Source organism: Spodoptera frugiperda, chromosome 22, assembly GCF_023101765.2.
Source record: "Spodoptera frugiperda isolate SF20-4 chromosome 22, AGI-APGP_CSIRO_Sfru_2.0, whole genome shotgun sequence".
Lineage (NCBI taxonomy): Eukaryota > Metazoa > Arthropoda > Insecta > Lepidoptera > Noctuidae > Spodoptera > Spodoptera frugiperda.
The window spans coordinates 4397634-4425103 of NC_064233.1; the positions used below are offsets into that span (position 1 = coordinate 4397634).

The 27470-nt window shown below is 34.1% G+C and overlaps 1 protein-coding gene across 10 annotated transcripts in view; it reads right to left on the reverse strand.

Moving 5' to 3' along the window:
- The window catches only part of LOC118279815 (probable nuclear hormone receptor HR3), a 132072-nt gene that overhangs the window by 44164 nt on the left and 60438 nt on the right, over positions 1–27470 (reverse strand). For 2 of the 10 annotated variants that reach the window (XM_050702334.1, XM_050702331.1), the window contains exon 1: positions 16210–16382. The exons of the other annotated variants lie outside the window; for them this stretch is intronic. The gene's annotated coding sequence lies outside the window, so the exon portion shown is untranslated. Of the gene's footprint in view, positions 1–16209; positions 16383–27470 lie in introns of those variants that run through there. 10 annotated transcript variants of the gene reach the window in all.

Sequence of the window (27470 nt, forward strand, 5' to 3'; positions counted from 1 at the left end):
GATGGCGTCAGCTACAGCTAAACAGAAACTGCGTAGAGACTATTTAAAAATTGACATAGATTCGGCTAAATTCGGGAGTGTTCGGCGGTCGACGAACGTTCAATGAACTTGGTAGAGAGCTATGATCTACGATGGAAACTGACCTAACCTATAGCTCGCGAATTTTTTTATGTTGTATAAGTCATCGTAGACACAAGTCTGTTCTTGTCCGGGGTTTGAGTACAGTCAAATTCTTAGCCGGAATAAGGAAAATGCAGGTTTTAATGCAAGTAAAGTGAATTTTAACAATAAAATTCGATATTTTTCTTCTCAACTACGATTGAAGAGAGAGTTTTGAAGAGAAAATTGTATAGTTACTTTACTTAACACTATTATGTTAGGCATAGAAAACCTTAACACAACATCACGCCTCGTAATCACCAAAGGCATTGGCAGAAAGTACACAAAATAATATTAAAATATAACACCAATTTTTCTCCAGTTATGTTATAAGTCCCATGTAATAGAAGTTGTATAATATACGAGTATAATCATATACTAAGCACAATTATAAACTCAAAAAAAAAACGACTGAAAATTTTCCAAAGAATAAAATTACTAATATGTACTTCAATTAAACATACTAAATTAACATTTCATCTCAACACAATATAATACTAAGATAATACTGTATAACAGAAAAAAAAACTAATTTCAAAACGAACTCAAATCTCACAACTATTGGGCTAATACTCGATGTCAATGTACGACCTTCATTGCATGGCCTTGTGGGTTCGAATCCCAGTGACGTCACTAGGGTTGAATGGTAGAAAATGAACCCGGATAGGGGGGTATTAAAGTTCATACGTTAACCTGCTAAATGGGGGTGTATGTATGTTTATGTGTGTATGTGTGAGTTTAGTGTGGTGGATGCCAAAGTACCATCCCCACTCTTTCAGTGGGTATTGTAACCGACTAAGTGTGCTTTTCCACTAGAGATGTGCTATGCTACGTTGCTATGGATGCGTTTGGCTTCTACCAATCATATTAATTTGTACACATAGCTTAGCAATGGTGGAAACGGACTCAGCTAAGCTATGTTTTTATATGGAAAGATGCGTGCTATGGATGGCTTCCCTATTATCGATATATCGTATACTCGAGCTGCGCATCTTCCTCGCACAGCTACTTAGCTTAGTATCAGTGGAAACGGTCACATAGTTTCACAGCTTAGCTATTACATCTTCGTATGAAATTATTTATTTCAAATAGACTTTTACGGTAAAGCAAATATTACAATATTAAAATAAAATATCTGTCTGTCAGTCAGTCCTCTAGTTGCTCTATTTGCTCGTTCCAAAGTGTAGATTCCTATGGAGAAGAACGAGCAAGAAACTTCATAGGTTACTCTTTTCCAATCAGGTTCACAATACAATTCTTGGTTACATTGTTTCATTGATTTATTTTCAAAACACTTTATTTAACCAACTGTCCAGAAAATGTGGTAATGTGTTATTTGCGTGTGTCGTCGTCATAGTATTTTTGTAGAGGTCATTGACCTTGCCGTGGTTATATACATATACAAATTATATATAGTTATATTTATATACCTATAGCAAATATATTACACCACGTTGTGTCATAGTTTGTTGACGCACAAGGTGTTTAGTTCGATTTCCGGGTCGGGTAAGTTTGTATTTGTGTTTCTACTTACCATGAATGCTTAAAATCACGCCTTATTTTAGGTAATAGGCAGAGGTATACAATGTAATGTCTACTTTTCACCATTTCTATTATAAGTCCTATGTTATCAAGAGCCTATTGCCATACACCAGAATTTCTAAACACAAAAATTACAAAATATATCCCACTCAGGAATCGAACCTGGACTACCCCTTATTTAGTATCATCACTCGACTTTTACATACTACTCTGTCAACCCTCTAACGACCAAACAAGCAATTCAGATAAAATCATCACAACTTTTTTTTTAATCCCCCCCCCCCTCATAAACTTCTGAAAAAAATATTATGAACCCACTCTTTTTTCTTAATACTTCCTGAATTTAATACTAAAAGTAATCGTGGGAGGTCAATGTACTCCGGTCGAGTTGATTGATCTGACCGACCGGCCAGTCTAAGTAGAGCTCTAGGATCAAACATTATGTTGTTGACATTGGTACTCGTTGTAACTAACTGATACGAGGTTAAGCTACCCTAGCCGAGGTCTGGTTTTGGATGGGTGCCCGGATTTTTTACGTTTTGTGACATTTCATGGTGATTCTGAATGTTTTTATGAATCTAATAGGTTTTGCACGCAGCATGTTCCCTTACATTGAATTTAAAAGTATGACCTAACTTAAACCTGACTGCACGGTTGGTGCAACGTGTAGCGGGTTCGACTCCCGCACGGAACAACTCTTTGTGTGATCCACAAATTATTGTTTCGGGTCTGGGTGTCATGTGTATGTGAACTTGTATGTTTGTAAACGCACCCACGACACAGGAGATAATACTTGTGACAACGTTAAAAAAAACCTATCTACTCCACTAAAAACTAAAAAAGCACGATATTTATAAAACCCTGTATAATACCAAAACTAAAAATAAACCCATATACTTTAATAGAACGAACACGTTTGGTCGCTCCATTACCCTAAACTACTGAACCACTTTTCATCAAACTTTCGCTGTTTTTAGACTAATTTATCACCAAGCTTAGTTATAAGGGAGCAAGGTTGAGCAAGGTCATGTGTTTATATGTTAAAATGGCCCTTAAACACCAGCATTAAGGTTGATTTTGCCGTGACAAAAAGTGTACAATAGTTTTAAACAAATGATGTTTTTTTTAAACTCGTATAGGCCTTTGGTATAGAAAAAAAAAGGTTTTGTTCAATGGTCATTAATAACTTTGGCACTTTCTATGGTGGTACCAGATCAAGTCATTGTCATCAGCCTATAAGTACCCACTGCTGACCAAAGGCCTCTTCTCACACGGAGAAGGTTTGAGCATTAATCACCATGCTTACTCAATGCGGGTTGGCGATTTCAAACTTATAATTAGAAATTATAAGTTCAAGGTTCAAATGCTCATATTTTGTAAATACCTAACCCCCAAAAGGCCGGCAACGCACTTGTAACGCCTCTGGTGTTTCAAGTGTCCATGGGCGGCGGCGATTGCTTACCATTAGGTGATCCATCTGCTCGTTTCCCATAAAAATACTGTCTAAGCTGGAAATCGAACCCAACACACCTACATGACAAGACACTCAATTTGATATACTTAACAATAATATTAATTACAAATGTGTACAAAGTAATTATTCACTATTTTACTAGGTCAGTCGTCTGGGTTCGATTCCTGGGTGACTAAACAAATACGTTAAGTCGATGACCTCTAAACTATACTGTTTATGTAAAAGATTTTCAGAACATTTTTGTTTCAGGAAATATTACACTCTTAATCCTAAAATGGGTAAGCAGAGGTACACATATATGTACGCAATGTACACCCACTTTTCACCATTTATGTTATAAATATGTATAAAATGTACACCTACTTTTCACCATTTATGTTATAAATATGTATAAAATGTACACCCACTTTTCACCATTTATGTTATAAGTCCCATGTAACAGTGAGCCTATTGCCATATACTGGGCACAATTTCAGACTCCGTGCTACTACTGAGAAATTTTCAAAACCACATTTATACTAGACCTGACTCGGAAATCGAACCCAAGCCTGCTTGCTTGCCAGTCATACTTGTAACTACTTGACCAATGAGTCAGTAACATACATACATACATAAATATAGTATTTTAATATATAGAATCACAACTATTTACTTGGATTAATGTGTGGTATAGAATATATTTATATAAAAATACGTTTTCTGTCTGTACTGACGTTATTTTTATATGGAATGCGCTGAAAATAATTTCTTCAAATTCTTTTATGTGTAATGTGTTATTTTTAACTTACATACATACATACATAACCTCACGCCTGTCTCCCATGGAGGTAGGCAGAGACAATAGAATGCCAATTGCTACGAATCTTACATATGTACCTCTTTCGCTTTATCAACAGTCATCAGTCTTTTCATGCATGCTTGTCGGTTAAAGGTACTTTTAATTTAACGACAAATAAAATTACACAACACTATAAAACATTACTTTTTTATGGAAAAGATGGCAAACTAGCAGACGAGTCACCTGATGGTAAGCGATCAGCGCCACCCATGGACACCCGCAACACCAGAAGAGTCACAGGTGCGTTGCCGGCCTTTTAAAAAGGAGTACGCTCTTTTCTTGAAGGTTTTATTATGAAAAACTTTATGTTATATTTACGAAAAAGTTATCCTTTATAGAAAAACCCCTTTTTTAGAGGGGGGAAATCATCCAATGACTTCTCTCGCCTTGAGCGAGGCGAAAGGGAGTGTCAGACTCTTACTGACTAAAAACCACCCCGTTCCTACTCCTGCTTTTCGAACCGGAGCCCCGGTAAACACGCTAGGTAGTCCGCAGCTCCGGATCCCCCTCCCCTCTAGACATAGACAAACTAAGACTTATATAAAATAAGTGAAAATTACCCACACATTAAAAAATATACTTACTATAGTACTTACACATATACACAAACAATTCAGTGAGCGAGAGAGCATTCACTCTGGGCCCGGGGCAGTGAACCCACGAATTTTGGCAGGTCATTGACCCGAGGTACAAATAAGGAGAGAGCGAGACAGAGCATGCTGTTTCGTCAGCTGTTGTTGATAGAACTAATCTTCTTATAGTGACGTCATCACTCATATGCATTTTTGTAAAACATGTTTTGAATTTTTCTGGTGTTACACACGTGGGTATGTTATGGGGGTTTCGGGTTCGATTTCCCATAGTTATGTGTTTAATGGCTTATTTTTTGTTAGTGTTGTTTTAGTAAGCAAACCCTTTTTAAAAGGTTGGCAACGCACCTGTGACTACTCTGGTGTTGTGGGTGTCTATGGGCAGCGGTGATTGCTTACCATCAGGGAAACCTGCTGATTGCCCCTATACCAAAAAAACATTCAATAAATTGATTGGGGTTCGATTCCCATGTCGGTTAAAGTATTATAAAGTATTTTACTAAATGGATTTTTAAATAAAAAGCTTTACTGTCAAAGTATTGTTTAACTAATCTACTGTCTTCGGTTGAAAACGATTGATTGGGGTTCGATTCTCGTGTCGGTTATACTGAAGATTATTAAATATGTTCGAGAATGACTAGTTAAATAAAAAACTGGGTTTAATACTTATGTTTTGACCTTCATATCTTCAAATGATGGTATGTTTAAAAATAAATTATGATTGCTATAATATTTACCTTGAAAAGTTCAACAAACCATCTTTGATTAGATGCGGAAATAAAATAATTTTGTTTGCAAAAAACTTTTAAAAAAATATGTTCAACAAATAGATTTTGACATCATTTTGATTTCTTAGTAGTAGGTACATAAAGGCAGTGTTAAAGTATTTATTTAAACTAATCCTAATATAGTCACTTTTGAAATGTCAAATTGAATTTTCCATCTTTGTCAGTCTGTCTGCCAGTGAATCCTTTTTTTAACCCTTAAACTGGCAAGCACTTTTATTTCCTAAATTTGTCATTTTAATGTTATTTTTGTATTTATTATGATCCCAGAGGAGTGAAAAAAATTATGGAAAAAATCTGTATATTACAGTTTTCGCGAAAACCTGTGTACTTCAGAGAGTACATTGCCAATTATAGTGTAAACTACGTTTGTACTACGTGTAGCACACTGCCAATATATCACTAATACTCATTTTGTTAATTTATTACTTTATTTATAAAAAAATCATCACAAACAAAAATTATTTAGTATGAAATTGACGTCATCAGTCACGTTCATACTCTGCAAGATTATTTCGGAGAGTGCGAGGTGGAATTGCACAACTTGATTCCCCCTAGTCCTTTAAATCATCGAATCACAAGACAATCGGCGAAGCGCCACCGCTTCATGGTAGATATCCCACCTACTCGCACCAAGCGCTTTGTTTCAAGCTTCCTTATGCGAACTGCTAGAGAGTGAAATTCTTTGCCGGAATCTGTGTTTCCTGATGGGTATAACCTGGGTGTCTTCAAAGTCCGAGTAAATAGGTTGCTTATAGGCAGACGTGCTCCTTCGTAGGCCGCATCATCACGTACGAACAGGCGAGATAGCAGCCAAACGTCAACCCATCAAACGTAAAAAAAAAACTCAACTTTTGTTATTATAATATATAAAATATAGAAATAAAATACATATTGATTAACACTATGCATTTGGCAATGTACTTCGTGTATACCAAAGTCTATTTCGTACTGATCTGGCAACGGTATTCACGGAGTACATACTTTGATTCTAGCTTATAATATTGTTATTACGTAAATTAGAGCAATAATATCGAATATTTTATGTTACTTGTTAGGCCCCCTTGTGCCTCAAAGCCAAAAACCCAGAACTCCCAAACGAAAAAGTAAAGAAAACAATAAAAACCTTACCCGGGTCGCAGAGACACCAGACTGTTTCGAAAAAAAATTGAATTTGACAAATTATTTTCGATTTTATCACAATTTACAATTAATTTCTACCAAGATTGACAATTATTGCTACTTGTTTAATATAAAAAATTTAGGTTTTTTTAAATATTTGGGTCATTAGATTTTTTTAAAGTTTATGGTATTAGTGGAGTACAGTGCCAATTTAAGGGTTAAGGGTGGAAATAGGTATTACATAGGTACTATATATACGAGTATAGCATTTGATTAAATAATAATATATATCGGAATTAAATAGGACTTTGAAATTGACATAGTATCACGTTATTTGTATATTGATAGACCAATATATGTATATAATGTATTACTATGTACTATATAGCATATTATTATGTAGTACTAGCTGATCAGGCAAACTTCGTACCGCCTCAGACATGTTCTTTTAAACCTTCCCTGGACTTCCACAAATAATTCAAGACCAAAATTTGCCAAATCGAAAGTCCCTCTGTGATTCGAAACCAGTAGATGTTTTCTTTAATAATGTATGTGAGTAAACCGTGATTTTTGGTTAACAAAAATAATTACTGAATTCGGATTAGTAGTCCATGAGATTAGCGAGTTCAAACAAACAAACTCTTCAGCTTATTATAATTTAAGTAAAGTATAAAATAATAATGAAATTTACAACATAACTGGTTTAAAAATATCTATCTCAATCAAAATTAATTAAAATACATATAAAATTAAGCAAAAACCTTCATCTTATACATTACAGCTCAATTGTTACAAGGTAAATCATAAAACTTAATATTAATTCTTACGAACGCATGCACATAGCATGAACGTACGTATTATTATAATACATACATATAAACATGATTTATTTTATTACTAATCCCAACAAAACACCAAAAAGTATGTCAATGACCTAGAAAAATAAACTTCCAATACATTATTTACTTGGAATTATTGACATCAAATCATATTATTCTGCAGGAAATTTGTTCATTGTACATCCTTCCTTGTGGATTTTGTATCAAAAAGCATTCCATGGCGTATTACATGTTTCTACGAAGGGATTAGATAGGTAATTTGGGTCATACAGTCATTGTTTACCCATTAATAAAATCATCATCAGTTAATTGAGGTAAGGTTTGTTCTAAATCCCCATGTTTGGCAAAGTAATTAGGGAAGCATCTAAGACAATGTTGTTGAGGAAGTATAGTCGGACATTCCTAAGTCAACTATAGTAATAGTATAAATTTATTTGCACCCTGGATTTAATTGAACCCTGGCATTAGTTACTCAGCAACCAAGTCAACTCTACCTCAATAAGATTTTAAGGTCCTGAGGAGGTCAATCAGACAAAGTATTGAGAAGTTTTTATAATAATGTTTAAGAACGTCTAGAATTTGCGCTTAGCAACAGCTTTTTCATTAATGATGGGCGTAGCAGGATAGTCAGTGTATTTACTGGTCTGTCTACGCCTTCAAGGATTAAAAGGCATTAATGTTATAATAATAGTTATTAAAAAACAAATCTTAATACTGATCTCAAATATGTGCGATACACGTTTACGAAAAATCAATATTACTACACTCTTCCGGGATCAAAAACACCTTCCGACCTAACTCGACACATAACACAAAAATGACTAATATGTATAATTCACATAACGAGACGGAAAAACAACTAAAGATAAGCCCTCGTACAGATAAACAAACATAAATTAACAATACTATGTACTTATTCTTGTACATTTTTACCAAAACATTTTTCGTTTGGGCCATCAACCTGGCACGAGAGAGCAACGCACTCTACGCCAGACGTACTAGGGAAATACCTTTGGACAGCGCCATCTCTTATCGAGTAGACGTACTAAAGGTCAAATTGAGGGTTAATGAACCGTATTTGAATTACACTCTATCAAATAAATATGATTGTGTTACTATTTTTGGTAATGTATGTTGTGTGTTCGTGTTTGAAAGAGTTTCTGGTACTTATAGATGAGGTTTTGGATGAAGATTTGGTCGATAATATTAATCTTGAGATGAATATCGGTGATTGTAAGATGTCTTCAAGGTTTTATGATAAATCTTCGTGTCAATGATGTCATCGATGCCTTTCGTGGTAAGTTCATTTGTTACAACGTTAGGTATTGTTCGGGCTTAGTCTTTGTCAGTTATTTTAAGAATACTCGTAAACCCTGTTTCGCGAATGACATCATATTTCTAATTCTTACAGAAATAATAAACTTTACAATCTAAAATGTACAAAATAAAAGAACAACTCATTAATTCAGTCGATATCAAATAAGTACCTACTTTATAATGTACTAAAATTGTCAATTTAACACAATTTTTCATTACACAAACAAATACATAGAAACTCACTAACACAGTAACATGCAAATAAAGTACCAATGACCTCTGAATGATCTAGAAACTTGAATAGGTACAAAACAAAATTCTACATTCATAGCGAAGTAAATTAAATTCGGGCAAAACTTTAATACAACGCCATCTATTACCGAGCGGCGGTACCAAAGTTCAAACTGCCAAACCGAGGTGAATGACCCCGGTGGCGGCCTTATCTCCGTATAATGTACCTCTCGGTGACGCACGCTTGATTTATTTTTTCCATGCAATACGTAGCTCATCGAGGAAAATTATTGTTTATTTTTATTGCAAGCGTCGTTATTCTGCTTTATATGAGCCAAGTAATGTAAGCGTATTACAATAATTTTACAATTTGCTAACGATTCATTCGCGTTTATCCGTCGAACTTTGCACACAAAAATTTTGACGGTGCAAAAATTTTTACAACAATTTTGCGTATCGACAATAATAATTATAAATGTTAACGTAACAATTTATTACATTATACGAAGATAATTACTACCTACAGCCCAAAAAAAATCTATTCCAACGCAATTGCGTACCGCGTAGGTACCACACGCACGCCGAAAAAACTACAGTCTGGCCAACCTACAAAAAAAAATGTAATTGAATGAAATATTGCTATTGTACTTGGGAGCTAAATAAAAGAGGATACATGTCTTGTGTTATAGCCAAAGGCTAACATTTAAAAACTCATTAATTATCTATAGAATTGTAATTAATCATAGCATTGTGTAGTAGATTATTATATCTATCAAGATTTTGTACGAACAATTGAACATGTTTTTTGTAATGAAAATCGATAATCGAATGACTCTTCTTGTCTTAAGTGAGGCGAGAGGGAGTATCAGACTCTTACTGACTAAAAACCACACTGTTCCTACTCCTGCTTTTCGAGCCGAACCTGCAGTATATGGCTTTTTTTAAGGGAGGAAAATCATCTAATGACTTCTCTCGCCTTGGGCGAAGCGGAGTGTCAAACTCTTACTGACTAAAACCACCCCGTTCCTACTCCTGCTTTTCTAGCCGGAGCCCCGGTAACCCGCTAGGTAGTCCGCAGCTCCGGATATATGGCTAGCTCGGTAAACTCCTACTAATATTATAAATACGAAAGTTTTTGAGGATGTGTGTATATTTGTCACTGTTTCCTCAATAAATAAAATAAAAGGGGGAAGTATTATTACATATTCTCATGTATTTACAGTACCTACATATAAACAAGGAAAACTAATGTTACCTTACTAAGCTTTATTTACAAGTAAAACTAGAATGAATACTTGGTATTAGACAATACGAGCCTCGTATGACAATAGGTTTGTTTCTTTTAAAATTACATTTTAAGGACAATATTTCGTTTATTTTCTTCACAAAAACATTGAAATGCCTTTTAATTGAGATCATAATATCTCGTCACATAGGTATATAGCCTTCTAACATTTTTTTAAGGGGGTTAATCATCCAATGACTTCTCTCGCCGAGGCGATGGGCTAGGCGAAAGGGACTATCAGACTGATACTGACTAAAAACTACCCCGTTCCTACTCCTGATTTTCGAGCCGGAGCCCCGGTAAACCCGCTAGGTACGGATATCGTCACTCTATGAAGATTTCAATCTTGATTACCAGTGGTTGGATGCGAAGAGCTGAAGATTGAGCTCAATGGCGTGGTATTAGAGGGGTATATGACCATCAGTGGACGGATAAAATTACACTCTATTTCTAAAACCCTAAGGTACAATAACAGAAGTAGAACTCGAAACGGAATATTTACCATGTTTTTCTATTTCTATGACTATGAAAAATTTATACAATAACAGAATAATGAACGTAGTTATGTAGCTTAGTAATTATATATGTAATTGTATGCAAGAAACAAATACATAGTACATTATTATGTACTAAGGTTCGTAGCCGATTAGCAACGCCATATTGTTGTGAGTAAATGTAAATAAAAAAACAATAAATTGCAATCGGTCACCGCTCGATTATCGCAGTGTAGCTATGCAGTAAACTTTACTATAAAAAAGTTATGACATAGTACTGGGAGCCGGTCGCTGACCCAATAGAGATGTTCAGCGCCATCTAGTATCGAGTTTCCTTACTAATTTATCTTTGAGACTTGCATCACTACTTATATCGCACTGATAAAACATGTTATCAAATAAAAATATCTTTCAAGTTATATACAAAATATTTCAACGTAACATTAAATGATTTTTATATTTTAAAAAGTTCCGCTACTACACGCTAGATGGCGTTACAACGTCGCCTTTCAAACCGCCAAAACCGCACCTAATTTAATTGCTCTAATTGAACTGGATAACGTTAAAATATTAATAAATACAGCTTTAAAACGAGTTGTTTAACGTTATGCATTTGGTGTTACGTATCATGCAATTGCATTCAAGTTGGTTACCTAAGAGTCTTATGCTACTATCGTAATATCTAGTGCCGGTAAAATCTTAGCGAAACCCAAGGTTATGCATTGAATAAAAGGGTCCTTTTGAGATAAAAAACGCCTTTCAAAGCCACTAGCAAATGACGTCACAAGATGGCCGAATTCTAAAGGGCCAATTTTGCCTTTTTATATTTATTTTCCGAGCGAAAGATGAAAAAGATTGAAGCTCTTTATAAACCGTCTTTATGAGGAAAGAATTTGAAATTGGACGCTGTTATTTATTTGTCGTATGACTTCTTTTAATTAATTAAAATTTTGTAATATATAAATATTTATTTATTTATTACAAATATATTTTGTAGCTTTGGTATTTTTTGGAAGAGAACCTAAAGCAGGGAATTAACGCGACTTTAAGCTCTGTGCGTTACTTAGATTTTTAAAGCAAACCAAACCAAATATAATATTATTAATCTGAACATTTTAAACTGCGATCACCTTGTAATAATAATAATGTACCTTCCATTCCCAAACCCGGGGATTATAACAAATGGCCATATGATGCAATTTCAAATACAGAAAAAAATTAAAAAAGAAATTAATTTAAAAAAAGAACCAGTTCTTTGTTTTCGTATGTAGCAGTCAGTATTACGCAATAGGTGTAATCTAGAAATGTCTAACTGGTACCGAAGTACCGAGTAATAGTGCGTTTGGTATGCCAAAGACGCGATTAGAATCGAATCGTTGAATCGATAATGTTGTATGTGGAAAAATTTCAGTGAAATCACTATTGGAAATGCTTTTATAGTATTAGGATTGAAGTTTTTCTTTATGTAATAGTTAAGTAGGTAAGTTGAAAATTATGTTTTTGTTTGTTCAAAAGTTATACCTAATTGAAAAAATTTTAAGTAATGTTATCATAATATTTTTTCTTCATAATTCAGTAGAGATATTTCATTTCATAGTATATAAAAATTTAACCAAGGGGAAGCCTTTATTCAACAGTGGACGTCTCTCGGCTGATGATGATGATATAAAAAAAACTCTTAACCTAAAAATCAAACTATCATTAGGCTCAATGAAACAGAACTAGCATTCCAAAATACAACCCGACTTTGATTTGCTCAACCAAAATAAAAATTTCAAAAATCAATAAAAAAACACTCAACATTTTAATACCTAACCTACAATAACACAAACAAAATGTACCAAACAATATACACAGTACACAGTAGACTGTATCGTACCAAAACAGTAACGTTTCGTCCTTTGGTAATTCAGTTACACACAGTTTCCCGGTAACTGGGACAGGAGTACAACTTTGACCTCAAATCCTATTGAACCTGAGATTCAAGGTCGGGGGGTCAGATTAGGGCCGTTCGAGAGCTAGCCCAAAACGTGTCAGGCTATGACCTATGACCCACATTTGTTACAAGTTGGAGGTCAAATGCAGTGTTTACATTTTTAGTTGCTATTTTGTTGGTTGGTTATTGTTTTTTATGGTGGTTTTTGGTGGGGATAGGGAGCGTTTTGAGGGGTTTTTGGGGTGAGAAGATGGTTTTTTGTCTGTCTGAGATTGCGGGTGGGGATTTTTTTGTGTTTTATGTGAGCTTTTTTGCAATTTTTTTTATATGTGTTATTCAATTATTGTTAAAAACACTCTTCTCTTAATAGATTCTGTAATCTGTATATATGCCAATAAAATCATTCTCATCAGAGTAATGACATGGGGTAACATGTCAGTCAAAATGTCGCGTATGCCGCGATGACTCTTTATTATTTTACTTTATTAAAACAAAGCTACAGTCTGCTTATTCATTGTTTTGTCTATCAATATCGCCTAGTCAGCCTTAATAGTACTACGAATCAAACGAACTCATTGCAGTTTTAGTGGCACTACATAGGTTTTAGAAATGAATGCATTTGTTATTACAATGAAGTAAGTTATTCTGTTCATTGTTATAAGCAAATGATGATCTATTAGCAATATTGACTAATAAATTAAATACATTATATTTTAGTAACTTGGTTGAGTAATTGAAAACAACATTACCTATACTGGCTTTGGTATCTATTACAAGAGTTTCAGTACAAGCTTCCTTTTCATTTAAAAAGCCAACATAGAATAGAAAATCCTCTACAAAATAAAGTTTAATTTAAAATAATACAGAGTTAAAGTTCATTGTTCTATGTAACCAATAACGTACAATTAACCTATATCTCGTAAGCTAGCACAGTTAAAAGCCCTGTTATTCATTTAACCAACAATGAATTACCGCTGTGCGTGACTCTTAACGTTTTCTCACAAACACAATGTTTAAAAGTTAGCTGTGAATCGAATCCCGTTGTGGATACGAAATGGCTAAAGTCCTATGTAATATTCACATACAAATTTGCTAAAAATACCCTTCTATTCAAGTTATTCAAGCTGTAACACAGCCCCCTTTTAAAATCAACGTCTTTCATAACTGACCCCCTAAAATACGTATAACAAATAAGGAAATTGCTAGAATGCTTTCTATAGCCACGTGGCCCAAAAATAGGTCATCTTTTATCTTTCAACAATTTAACTATTACTGTCTCCCTCTTTTCATTGTTTGGTCATGCGTGTGAGTGAGAAGGCTCTATGTAAATGTGGTTCCCCTCGAAACTTGATAGTGCTGTAATAGTCCAGTTGACTTTTGTTGCTTAGGGTTAGGGTGTCAAGATGTATCCTGAGTTGTCATAGTTTTAGAGGTTTGTGACATTAGGAAGTCACATGTCGAGATTGTGTGGACAGACTTTGTACATAATTTTACCTCGTTTTAATGTGGAAATAGAGTGCTCTGCTTGAATGTATAGTCTATTTACAGCATATGTTTGTATATGTTCTGCTATGTCATCATTTTGTACCTATTTATTAGTAGAGTGAATCAATTCAATGTTTTAGGTTTAAACCATGCAATGTAGTTTTGTTCCTGTAGGTAATCTATGTTTATAATTTTGACTATCCAAATTGACAATATTAACCATTAGCCCATCTTTTTATAATAACTACCGTAAGACATACTAAATTTACTAAAATACTAGCCATCTAAAGCACTAGTCCAAAGTTTAAGGAAAAAACTTCTAATGCATAGTTCAAAATCAAAAGTTTTCGCCAATTCTCACATTATTTATCTTTCCATATTTACACAGCTTGGCACAGTTATTTAACGGAAATGAATTTAACGTGAAACTTTACCAAAGACTTTATCTTTTACGTTGAAAACCAAGATACGGTGTCTATCAATGTTTTATGTAAACAATCGCCGTTCTGTGGTTTCTGTTCAATGATTGCTTGAAATAAAATTGAAAATGTTATGTAATACTGTGCCTATTATTCCCGAATCGACAGAGAAGTTATAAGAACCTATATAAATTAAATTAAGCTATGGAACTTATAGAAAAGGTAAAAGTAAGTATTTTTAAGTTGTTAATAATTTAGTCATAGTTATTATTAAATAAACTTTTAACTACTATCTGCAAAAAAAAAGTAAGAAAAGGTAAGTAAAGTAAGGTAATGTTTACCAGTTATTGATATTCAGAGAATATTTTAAAATATCTGATTAAGTTTCTGTTTTTTTTAACTGGCGGATAAGCTAAAGTTTTTATCTTTCCTGTGAAATGTTTAAAAATATGTATCAGTTACGTTTAATTAGACATTTTTAAACAAGTCCTTTATAATATTATTGGCGAGAATCAAGGTAGATAGTGCCATTTTGTAGTTGAGGTGAATTAAAAATAATTTATAATAATAGAATTATAAAATTTGCATTGGTTTCGTGGTTAGCAACAATTGAGTATTTGTGCTTCCTTCCTGGACACAATAATTAAATTTTATATGAAATTATAGTTTTTTATTATTATTATCCTTATTCCGACATATTAAATATTATACCTATATTCATTAATGTATATATATTTTTATTTGAATGATAAAGTGTAGTTAAAATATTCCAATAATTATTATTTTTAATGCAGTTTTGGTAGTAAATTAAAGGAATTTAATATAATATACGATAAATTATAAATACATAGATACCTATATATAAATCTGAATACCCATTAATTAAAATTAATTAAACGTTTGTCCCTTTCATAATAAACTGGTTAATAGCTATAAAATTAACGTTTAGCCAATAAATTGCAATTTTAAACAATTGGTCACGTTCGGCCTTCTAAAATATTGAAATAGTTGTTTCGATAGTTTCAAATCAATTGTTTTTATTTATATTTATAACTCTGACAAAGCTTTAAATAATATTTTTCATACCTGCATATCAGTATTACGCATACTAAGGAATAATTTACTATGCCCTAACAGGGTTATATATTAGTCATATAAGTCTGTACATTGTGCAATAAATAATAAATAAATAATTTAAAAGTTGTGTCTCCCCAATTACTGTTTTAATCAAGTTAATTACGTCACACTTTATCTTCATTTAAAAAACAACATGTTATTAGGAAGTTACAAAATGTCTAATTTCATAAACGTACTATCGCATACCAAAGCTTATTATAACCATTTATTAAAGCCACTGTGACTAATTAAAACTTTACGGATATACACAGTTAGTTTAACAGTTAAACTACTCAAAAATTCACATGCAAAACTCACTTCGCATCTAATTGCGTAATTATAATATGCTTAATTAAGAAGCCGCGAAGAGAAAATAAAATATTACGTAAATAAAAAAGGCAACTTTCGTAAAAGTTGAAAAAAAAAATGGCCGCCATCGCTTCGGTACGCGCCGAACAACTGACAGTTTGCCGCCAAAAATCCCGAGTTGTGAACAAAATAATAATAAGTACAGATTATACTATCAAAAAAAAATTTTTTCAAATATCGAAGCTGTCAAATTTGAATCAAATCAAACCTCCTTTGACTTTCGTCATTCCATTTTTTTTTATTTAGACACTGACACAACACAACACAGACACAACACTGCACTTTTATTGAATTTTTGCGTGTTATTTTGTGTTCGCGCCGAATTTGTTAAGACCCGCTCACACCCGTGATGTTGCAAGCGGGCCTTCGAGGGAGCAACTAGGAAATGAATACAAGCACACACCGCGCCGCGCCTCACAACCTCTTTCCACGCAGTTGTGTGTGTGAAGTGCATACGTTTTGACAGCATGTGAAGTTTATTTATAGGCCTATCGCATCACATACTATGCCTAAAACAAAATAAATTCACCAACGAAAAATGCAATTCTAATTACCGTATCACCCATTCTCATTAACCCAACTCTAATTAGACTCTAATAAGACGTCCAAAATGATACAATCAAGACTCCAATTAAAATATTTCTAATCAAAATTTAACATCTAAAAATGACAGATTAAAAATCTGAAACATAGCGGTTTGAGAAAAATGTTACGCGGCTAAATCACAAACACCGTTATTACATAACAGTCGGGTAGAAAGAGATGGGGATAGTTTATGTACGTGCTAAAAAAAGACAGAAGATCGAGGTTGTGTAACTCAACACAGAGAAAGCTCACACGTACTTTCTTTATACACGACAAACACTCGTGCATTGGTGTTTGTATATACGTGTGCAAGTGTGTGCACGTCTTTACATTTTTGAATTTCGAACGAAAGAGCGTAAGTGTCGGGATGGATTTTTCAAAATGGACTCTTCTTTTAGTATTATGGAGTGCAATATTGAGCGTTGGGGCTGAGGATATAGAGTCGTTTTTTGCTTTGGCTAGCGTGTGTACGGCAGCTTTTTGAAGGGGTTCAATGACACATGGTTTGGCACGTTCCTTAGGCCCACCAATTTTTTCAAATATGCTGCGGAGTAGGTTGAAAACCCTACAAAAGACGTGATATTTTCACAGAACTGAAACTAGGGCATGCGTAGTCGCTGTTATGGCTTTTTTAATCGATTTTCCTTGAAACGAGAGGATACATATTTGACTTTTAACAAGCGGAATTTTCTTGCATCCTAATATACGGCTTATGATTCGTTCGCCTCGTAGCGAGAATTGACCGAAAATGAGGACATGCGTGATAGGCAATAAATCATGAGTAGTGTTGCTACCCGATGACAGATGGCGTTGTTATACATTTGTCCGTTACGAAAAATATTTTATTGATTGTGTTATTGTTCTGTAGTAGTAAACGTTTATTTTTAGAAGAATGCCAATTGTTTGTGCACTATTCATTTAATAAATACGAACAACTGCTTCGCGCCAAAAATATCACAGAGTTATGTCGTGAAACAGTTGCAATTTATTAATAGGTTCAACGTTCTAAAATATTTCGGGAATTACGTTGTTGAGAAATAAAATAAAAAACGCAAACACTTAATTGACGATTTCTAAACAATATAACAATTAAAATAACTGATTAAATAATTAAGAAACCCTAAAAATAACGAATCTTTGTCTCAATATAGATGCTTTACTGTAAAACTGTGCTATTGCATCACAGCAAAGGAAGTATAATAACAGTCATAATATTTATATAGCTATCCCTTTCCGGCTGTATGGCGTCATCTTTGTCGCACGCGGAGAGTTCCTCATTTAAAACGCGAAGCTTCGTGACGTATGCCCGTCTCGCTCGCACTTGTAGCGAGTTGTATATCGCTGCTATATTCGTGCAAGGCAACGGAGGGTATTGACCTGTCCTTGTTGCGTATGTGTGCAGCCTTGCTTTACAGTTATACGCTGTTTGTATGTATTGAACGTGCATCGTAAGGGCCGTTACACACTTCGTCATAATTTCGACGTAAATTATTTTAATTTTATGCAGAATTTGTTTGAATTATATTTTTTTTCGTACAAACCATGGTAGTTGTTGTTGATGGTGAAAGAATCCATATTTGTTGTTGTTCGATTGTTACTTACCTGTAAGAAAACAAAATGGTGGTTAGTTTTGGACAAATTGTTACAATCACACACTATAAATGGACTGTTAAAAGGCTGTCATTTTTTTTTCTCCTAGAAAATTTAGCTTAAAGTCAAGTCATCGACACAGTTATTTCTTATTAAACTAAGCCAATTTTGTGGCAACAATTTATTTTAACTGAATTAAACATTGAAGTTGTATAAAACAAAATTAACTCCACATAAAAACACTATCATTCATTCGAAAAAAATCTAATACCATCGACATAAAACTTAAGACGGTATATTTACCATATTTATTAATGTTTATTAGTTTCCGATATTTCAAATTCTATTACCTAGTGACAATATCAGTTTAAAAACTTTTATCCCCAAAAAAACATACAGAACCACGATCCACTGTAAAACATCCAACAAACAACGGTTGTTACCGCCCTAACAGCGCGCTTATAAAAAAAGTTGCGTCAGAACCCATAAAAAATGTCTGCCGAGCGTCAACTGTGGCATTACATCACAACTGCGCGAGTGTGAGTGACACACACAGCGTACGTCACACGTGCAAGTCTTCACGTGGCGTGTCCATGTGTGTGTGCGGTCTAATCTTTAAAGGAATGCGGGTTTCATACAAGTAGTATAGTACACGTACTTTTTTTTAAAAAAAAACTCGGCTGAAAAGGGAAATTTTCTGTTCGTTCGCGTTTTTCACCCACCCTTTTCGTTTTTACTTTTTAAAAGATTTTTTTTTGTGACGCTCTCTGCTGTAGTTGGGCGAATGAAATGGATTGGGCTTTTGCTTTTGAGTTGGGTGTGTTTTTTTTTAACTTTAATTACTCTTTCGTAACTTTAATCGGTTTACCAATTAGTTGGTTTTTTTTTTGTTGATGAAATATCCTGTTGTTTCTCTGTGTGTTTGGTTATAAAGGACAATTTTTAATAGTCAATTAACTAATCAATAATATTTAACTTCTAGTAACAAACACTTTTATTATATGACCAAACCCTTTCCCAATTAGTAAAACTATTAATAGAGAATAGATTACAATATGTTTTTTCCTCTACAGTCTACATTAGTAGGCAGATTAGTTTTATCTACGACTTGGGTGCTTGAACAAATGACAATCGCTTGAATGTGTACATTTCTATAATAATTGTATAAAGTCATCGTTGTTGTATCAAGTGATAGGTATTTCCAATTTTATTTTATAACTAGCTACTCTCGCGCTGTTTTGTTGACACTGCTTGGCTCCTATTGATTGTAGCGTGATGTTTTATACCCTAAAACTTCCGATAAATGGACTATCCAACACAAAAACGATTTTTGAAATCGAATCAGTAGTTCCAGATATTAGCGCGTTCAAATAAACAAACTCTTTAGCTTTATATATTAGTGTAGATTTTTTTTAGGGATAAAATCATACCATCTAATTTTTAGTACGTAATTGCTAGATGCAGGTCTCTTCCAATCGACCTATCTAGAAGTCTATAGTCTCGGGACCTATGTTCAGTAGTGGAGGTCTTTTAGCTGATAGGAATGATGATGATGAATATCTCAAAATATCGAAAGTTTAATACCAAAAACTATTAACAAATGAACAAAGCATCTATTGTACGCTTAAAATATGACAGTTAAAGTCAATAGTTCAACAGTAACTTGACATTTGAGTTAGAAGTTAATGCTGAATAGGAAAACGGTTAGACAAAGTCTTGCCTCGTAACGGGTTTGATAACAACGCCTTTCTCTTGGTTTTAACATAACATAACATAACATTTTGCTTGTTATTTCATTGTAGAGAAAGAGATATATGTATCTTTCTAAATACCTATTTAGTATTTAGAAACTACAACATGGTTTAATTTAGCTTGACAAACAACTATATTGAAATCTGTTAGGCTATTCTGTAACCATCAAATCGTAGTTTCGAAGTGAGCTCGATCGCATTCTCGTCCGTCATTTATCGAAATTATTCTCACAACCAATGACATAGCAAAACGCTATAGAGTTCACTTCGATCTTTCGATATTGAAAGCTACAGAATAGACTAGCTGTTGTATGTTGATCCAATACAAAACTGTCCTGTGCTAACCAATAACAAAATTTAAGTCTTAATAATACTTTACTCGACTGCCAAAATAATACGTAACAACAATTTTCTTAAGATATAAACCCGTAATTAAACCCGAGAAATCCGATTAAAAATACCAATTTCCTTCAGTATGAAGAATAGCAATAGAGTCAGTCTAACACAAGAAACATACTTATACACAATTGAAGAAATATTTGTGCTACATTGATAAAAAAATGCATTGATTTGAAAGATATATATAAACATAAAGTGTTTGTATGTTACTCGACACCTAGTAGTTTTGATCAAATCAAAATCAAATCATATGACTTTAATGCATCCACACTTTACAGTGTGGTCTACAATTATAATACAGTAATACGTCCCAACTACATATTATGATCAATGGGAAAGTCCAAAGTTTATTACGGTATAAGTTAAACCTCGTTCAAACTGTTTAGTATAAACTTATATAATCACAATCGTGACTCATCGATGCCGAGCCCAAATTCTTCAACTTAGTTTTGTAGGGATGGTTTTGTTAAAGAAACTATGTGGAATCACGCTTTTTTACTATGAAGAAGATGAGCAGAAATAGAAATAGAAAATCATTCATAATATGTATTTAGTGATAAGTATGCAACAGTATTGATGTTATATTTGGAATAGTGATTCAAAAAACAAAAGAGACAAGATTTTATATGAATGAAACTATTGGATTTAAGCCACTGGGGTATCTATAGGTCCAGTACAGATGCCGACTCAGAGCTGCGGGCTGCCAAGCGGGTTACCGGAGCTCCGTCTCGAAAAGCAGAAGTACAAACGGGGTGGTTTGTAAGTCGGGGTAGTCAGTAAAAGTCTGGCACTCCTTCTCGCCTTACCCAAGGATGGACAAATCATTAGATGATGTTCCCTCTTTAAAAAATGGGATATCTTTACAACAAAACTTCAATCGTTCGTCAATGGTAACTGCCAAAAACAAAATGCGTAACAAAACCATGTATTTTTCGATATATGCAATAGATTATCCGTCTATTCATAATCAATACCAATGCATAACAACAAATCAATTCCAATACACAGTCGAGTAGTTCTCAACTTACAAATAATGTAACTAACACCATTTTGTTTCATATTTATAGATATATGAGTGCAGTAGATTCTAACTAAACCTCTTTAGTATTCTAGTCAGAGTGCTATAGAGGCGGGCTGTACCGGAAAATGCATCTTATTACCGTGAAGGTAATAATAATAATGCAATGACCGGCCTTGAACGCTTGGAAAATAGATCTAGGTGCGTTTGTTAAGTGAACTGTGTTAGTGAATTTTTGTATTTAGTGTTAGAACTTCGATGTAATTGATAGATAAATTTGTAAAGTCGAACATTTTTGTACTGGGAGTCTAAACAAACTGTCTTTACTTCTTCAAGTTGCCGTAACCACGAATCACTTGGCATACATTATGGTATTTTTTTCTTTACATTTGATGGGTCGACGTTTGGCCGCTATCTCGCCTGATGGTAAGTGATGATGCGGCCTACGATGGAGCACGTCTGCCCTTAAGCAACCTATTCACTCGGGCTTTGAAGACACCCAGGTTATACACATCAGGAAACACAGACTCATACTCGTATTTGTTTTATAGGGGTAAGTAGAAAGAAACTACAGACCATCACCTACTAAATCCTTTCATACTTCTTCAGCTTACATCACAATCACACACACTGCTTAAGAGTAACACTAAAGATACGTTAGCAACACATTAAACTCTTTGTTAATAGAACAAAACAGAACCAAATCGTAGTTCGAATCGTAATTGCGAATGAATCATTAACGATTCAAGGAAAACGAACAAACACGATACAGATATATGTATTACAATAACAGTTGTAATAACAATAATTATTAATAATATTAGCGGGTCTAAAACCACAAATGTAAGATGAAAAAAATCATACGGAAACCCGTTGCGAAAACCTGACCTAACATAACAAACGTTGTGTGTTGTGTAGACGTGAGAACAAATACGAAATGAATGATTTTAGGGCATTTGCAAACGAGACTCTCATTGAGTCATTGAACGTCAAAACTGGATATTATGAAGTTTTTGAGGCAAAACTGGATTTGGGGTGCATTATTTAAAATAGCGGGGAGAATACTTGATTATGGCAAGTTTTATATCTATAGAACTTGTCTGGTTTAGCTGATTCACAGGGGGTAAGTAGTAGTGGACCAGATTTGCAAATTAATACAAAAAACCAGATTATTTGTCGATTTTAAAGTCCGATGCGTGGACTGGAGTAGCATAGCGGGTTAATTTTTATTGTTTCTTTTTAATTCATTTCCATTGCTTTTCCTAAAAAATGACCAGCTATGCGGTACAAAAGTAATTTAGGTATCAATAGGATAAGGCTAGACCTTACAAAAACATATAGTATCTAATAACAGATACGAATTGAAGGCACAGTAAACAAGACATTTCTAACTTCCTAAAGGTCGGCAACGCAATTCTAACGCCTTTGGTATTTCGGGTGTCCATGGGCGGCGGCAATTGCTTACCATCAGGTGATCCGTCTACCCGTTTCCCTTCCAGCCTGACATTCTAACAATGCCCTTTTTCAGTCTAGCCGCACAAATACACATAATTCTTACAACGAAGGCTATCCATAACATTTTTATTATTTATTATCTCCATAGTAATTTGACATATCCATCCTGAATAGACTAATTAGTTGGTAGGACTGACAGCAAAATTGTTCGTGTGTAATATTCTTTAGGGCCTATGTAGATGAAGGATTTTGCTCTAGCAATTCAGGATTATTAAAAAAATCTACCAATAAGCTGACGCAACTGAATTTCGAAGGTTTTTTGGCAATATAAAACCGAAAAAATACTATAAATGCGAAAGTAAGTGAGTTAACATTAGAACTTGCAACAGGATATTTACCATGTTTATTTATGTCTATGAGTTTCCGATATTTCGGTACTGTTGCAAGCGCCATGATCACGGATGAACTGGTAAACATGGTAAATATCCCGTCTTAAGTTCTAATGTTAGTGTTAGTGACCATGTCAGTTTAAAAACTTAAGTGAGTTAGTTTTTTTAGGTTTTATATCTCCTCAATCAATGTCCTCAGAATCGCATAAAAGGATATGGCCATTCTACACAAGCAGAGTTGTGGATAAAAGTTAGTATAGAATGACTGCCTAAGAGGACTATGTATACCAACTAAAGTCAAAGTCAAAATCATTTATTTCAAATAGACCAGGGACTTTTGAACGTCAAAGAAAATATAATACGAAAATAGTCTGTCTGTCGGTCAGTCCTCTAGTTGCTCTATTTGCTCGTTCCAAAGTGTAGATTCCTATGGAGAAGAACGAGCAAGAAACACCATAGGTTACTCTTTTTCAATCAGATCTACAAGCCAAAGCAGTTGACGTCAAGTCTCTCTGACAAAATTCCATCGTTTGTACTAGCCCTTAGTTAGATACTATATGTAGTAGTATACAAGTATAATTTAGTAGGTATATCACACAGTCTAGCAGCCATGATTTCATGACTCAGATCAGCTAGAAATAGTTGTAATAATATCATTATTTTGTCTAGAATTTCGTGACTTAAATGCACACTGCAATAGAGGAAAATATGCGTGTTTTTTTTCTATGATAAACAATGATTTAAATGGCCATGACATGTATGGTTGTAAAGCCCAATTATGGACTGATATTTTATGTTAGAACTTTAGATACACGACGTTGTTTATGATTTAGACAGATATTGCACAAATATACGTGTGTTTTATATTATAACTGTCGTTAGATATACTAAATTAATTATTATGTTTTTCGGCTTACTCACGTTACTATTTGACGAGGAACTCGACTAGTTTTAAGCCATGCTAGAGGCTCATATTCATGAGCAGGATTCCGCGAGACACGACGCAATCTTAAAATATCTTATTCATCAAATTCGGTTCTATAGTTTTAGCATCATTGACGGACAAAAATTCAAACAAACAAACTTTCACATTTTTATAAGTGTTAATTAATATCTAAGACTTTGGTTTTCACCATTACTTTTATTTATAAAGTCAGTTTAAGGAAAATAGCATCGTGAGAAACTGTTTATTTTAATTGTAAAATTATTGTCTTATTTATTGGTTTTTTATTTTTATCCCACTGTTTGATTAAGAAAATACTATACGAAGGTGACAGATAAAGGTTGTTTGGTAAAAAATACTTGGATTATTACACAATAATCTTTACAAGTGTGGGAGAGCCATGCTTCGGCACGAATGGGCCGGCTCCACCGGAGTGACTCCACGGCCCCACAGAAAACCGACGTGAAACAACGGTTGCGTTGTGTTAGGGGCCTCTCAAAAACGAGACTACAATGGAGTCCATACTATAACTAAGGCTTTTATAATGAAAGTATCAAAAAACCACTCAATAAATCAAACTTAGGACTTCGTGATCAACTAACACACGTAATAACTAAAACTAATGCAGTCAACACGAATAGACACCAAATACAAGAAAATGTCGCAATCAAACTCAATATAAAAATACTTTTCAAATTGCTAGCCACTTAGTAATGTTGATTGCATAAAATAATTCTAGCCGATTTCACTTTATTTATTGGTTTGATATTATTTAAGTGTCTATATCACCTGACATATAGATATATATCTACCACTGGCTATTCCTGCGCATTCACCCGATCTGCTCGGCTCCTATTGGGCATAGGGCGCTGTTTTATAGCCTATAGCCTTCCTTGATAAATGCTCTATATAACAAAAAAAAAAAATTCAAATCGAACCAGTAATTCCAGAGAATAGCGCCTTCAAACAAACAAACTCTTTAGCTTTGTATATTAAAGTATCGTATAAAGTATATATATATTATGTAGATTTATCTAGGTTCTACTATACTGTGAATTTTTCGATACCAATATTCGTTTTAATAGAACAGAATCTGAGGTTTTTTTTCTACATAAAATCTTGTCTTGATATACCTTAAGAAATTATACATTAACTAACAAAAATGTATTTTCCAAATCAGTACAAGCGTCTTTGAGTAAACGCTAACGTAAAAACACGTATTGCGAAACTCCATCTTTCTATTGAAGTCGTTAAAAAAACAAAACATACCATGTGACGCATACGCACTTTGTTTATTTGCTTCGCATAATATTTTCTCTGTTTTTTTCCTTCAACTATTGCGATATCATCCTTCAGAGTTCAAATACCAAGGCGACATGACATAACAAGACATATTCCCAAAAAAAAAACACCATGAGACCATTTTTCCTTGTCTCGTTGGCCGAGTGGTCGCAAGTGCGACTGCCGGACAAGGGGTCTCGGCTCATATAACTGCGGCGAATATTACTGGGCTTTATTCCGGTTTTTTGAAAATTTCTCAGTAGTAGCACGGAGTCTGAATTGTGTCCAGTATATGGCAATAGGCTCACCTCCTATTACATGGGACTTATAACACAAATGGTGAAAAGTAGGTATACATTGTATAGCGGCATTAACGACCGAATACTGAAATGCTACTCAATTTTAAGTTTGCACTTAAATATCGTGCTATCTCTCTCATTTTATAAAGAATTGATAGGGACAGAACTAGTTTTGAGAGCGTCTTAAAATTGAGCGTTTGAGTATTCGGACATAAGTGTCGTAATGTACGCCTTTACCTACCCCTTCGGGGATAAAAGTTACGTTGTGTTGTGTACCATCTTTCCTTGAGGTGCTAAGCAGAAATCTGTCAAGTTGCGCATTGCGTGAGGTCATGCATGTAGGTACAGTACTGATGCAAATTAGAGAACGCAGTTGCGTGTGCAGTTGCCAAGTCAAGTATAGGATGCTACTCGTAGTTGTTTTTTGTGATACGAGTACATTTGACCTTGACGATTGCGGTTTGTTGTACTTACTAGCTGTTAGACTTTGTCTGTGTTGTGTATGGGGGTTTATATGGTCTTCTAAATCATTGTTTTTTGGTGGTGTTTCGGAATTTCGTAATATTACGATTTCTTTTATTTTTGAGGGGAGGAAATCATTCAATATCTTCTCCCGCTTTGGGTCAGGCGGGAGGGACTCTTACTGACTGTTCCTTCTCCTGCTTTTTAAGTTGGAGCCCTGGTGAACCCGCTAGGTAATCCGCAGCTCCGGGTAATATTAAGATAGGATTGATTGAAATATAGGCGGCGAAAATAGATATCTGTTTCTATTAGAGTAGTTCTGATATATCGATATTTATTTCAGTACTCAAAACAGGCAGGAGTGGACATTTACAATGTAACACCAATAGCCAAATAGCCCAAAATTATATAAAAATACTTTTATAATATACCAAATCTATCGCTTTACGCCAGTTTCGGTTACCAAACTATAAATAATAAAATACATCTACATATACTTCTTGAAAACGCGGCTCACCATCGCTTGCATGGGCTCGCCTCAATACAATTTATAAACCATATGGCCAAACAAAAAGAAATTGCGGCAATACCTGTTCAAATACTGACCGAAAGTAAGTTTACTTTGGAGATAACTCTATCTACCCCTTTTTAACGATATCAGTAATATCAATATTATACTATTCCGTTGCTTTAAACACGTAATTATGTGAATAAACTCTTTTTTATTTCATTCTTCCATTAATTAAGTGACTGACAGACAAAATACAGCCAAAACTATTATTCGTTGAAAGCTGAGAAGCTAAAGAGAGTTTTTCTATAAATTTCGATGTTTACTGCAGGAAACTATGAGATTTTAATAATCAAAATTAGGCAAATTACATTCTTAAACATCTCATGAATTCATCATAATAAAAAACTCCCTTTAAAATACGCAAAAATGACATCAAAAACGTTCAATTTACGGCACAAAATGTCATGTCTATAATATGAAACACAAAACGTCGCTTTTACCTCAAGTCTTGTAAATCCTTGAGTTAGCTACCTAAGTAGCGAGTTACGTCGGAATAGCTAAAACTAGTATTTGTTTAATACTTTAGTCAAATGATTAGCTATTCCATTCGGGTGCATTCAAGTATCTGACACCCAGGCAGGCGGTGCATAATTCAACGTTGCTAACTCATTACTAAAATTGGTCAATGCCGCTGTACTTTAGATGTAAGATGTAAGTATAGGTTTTAATCATAATTACTGTTCATTATATTATTATTAATTTTATGAGGATTTTAATTTTAGATTT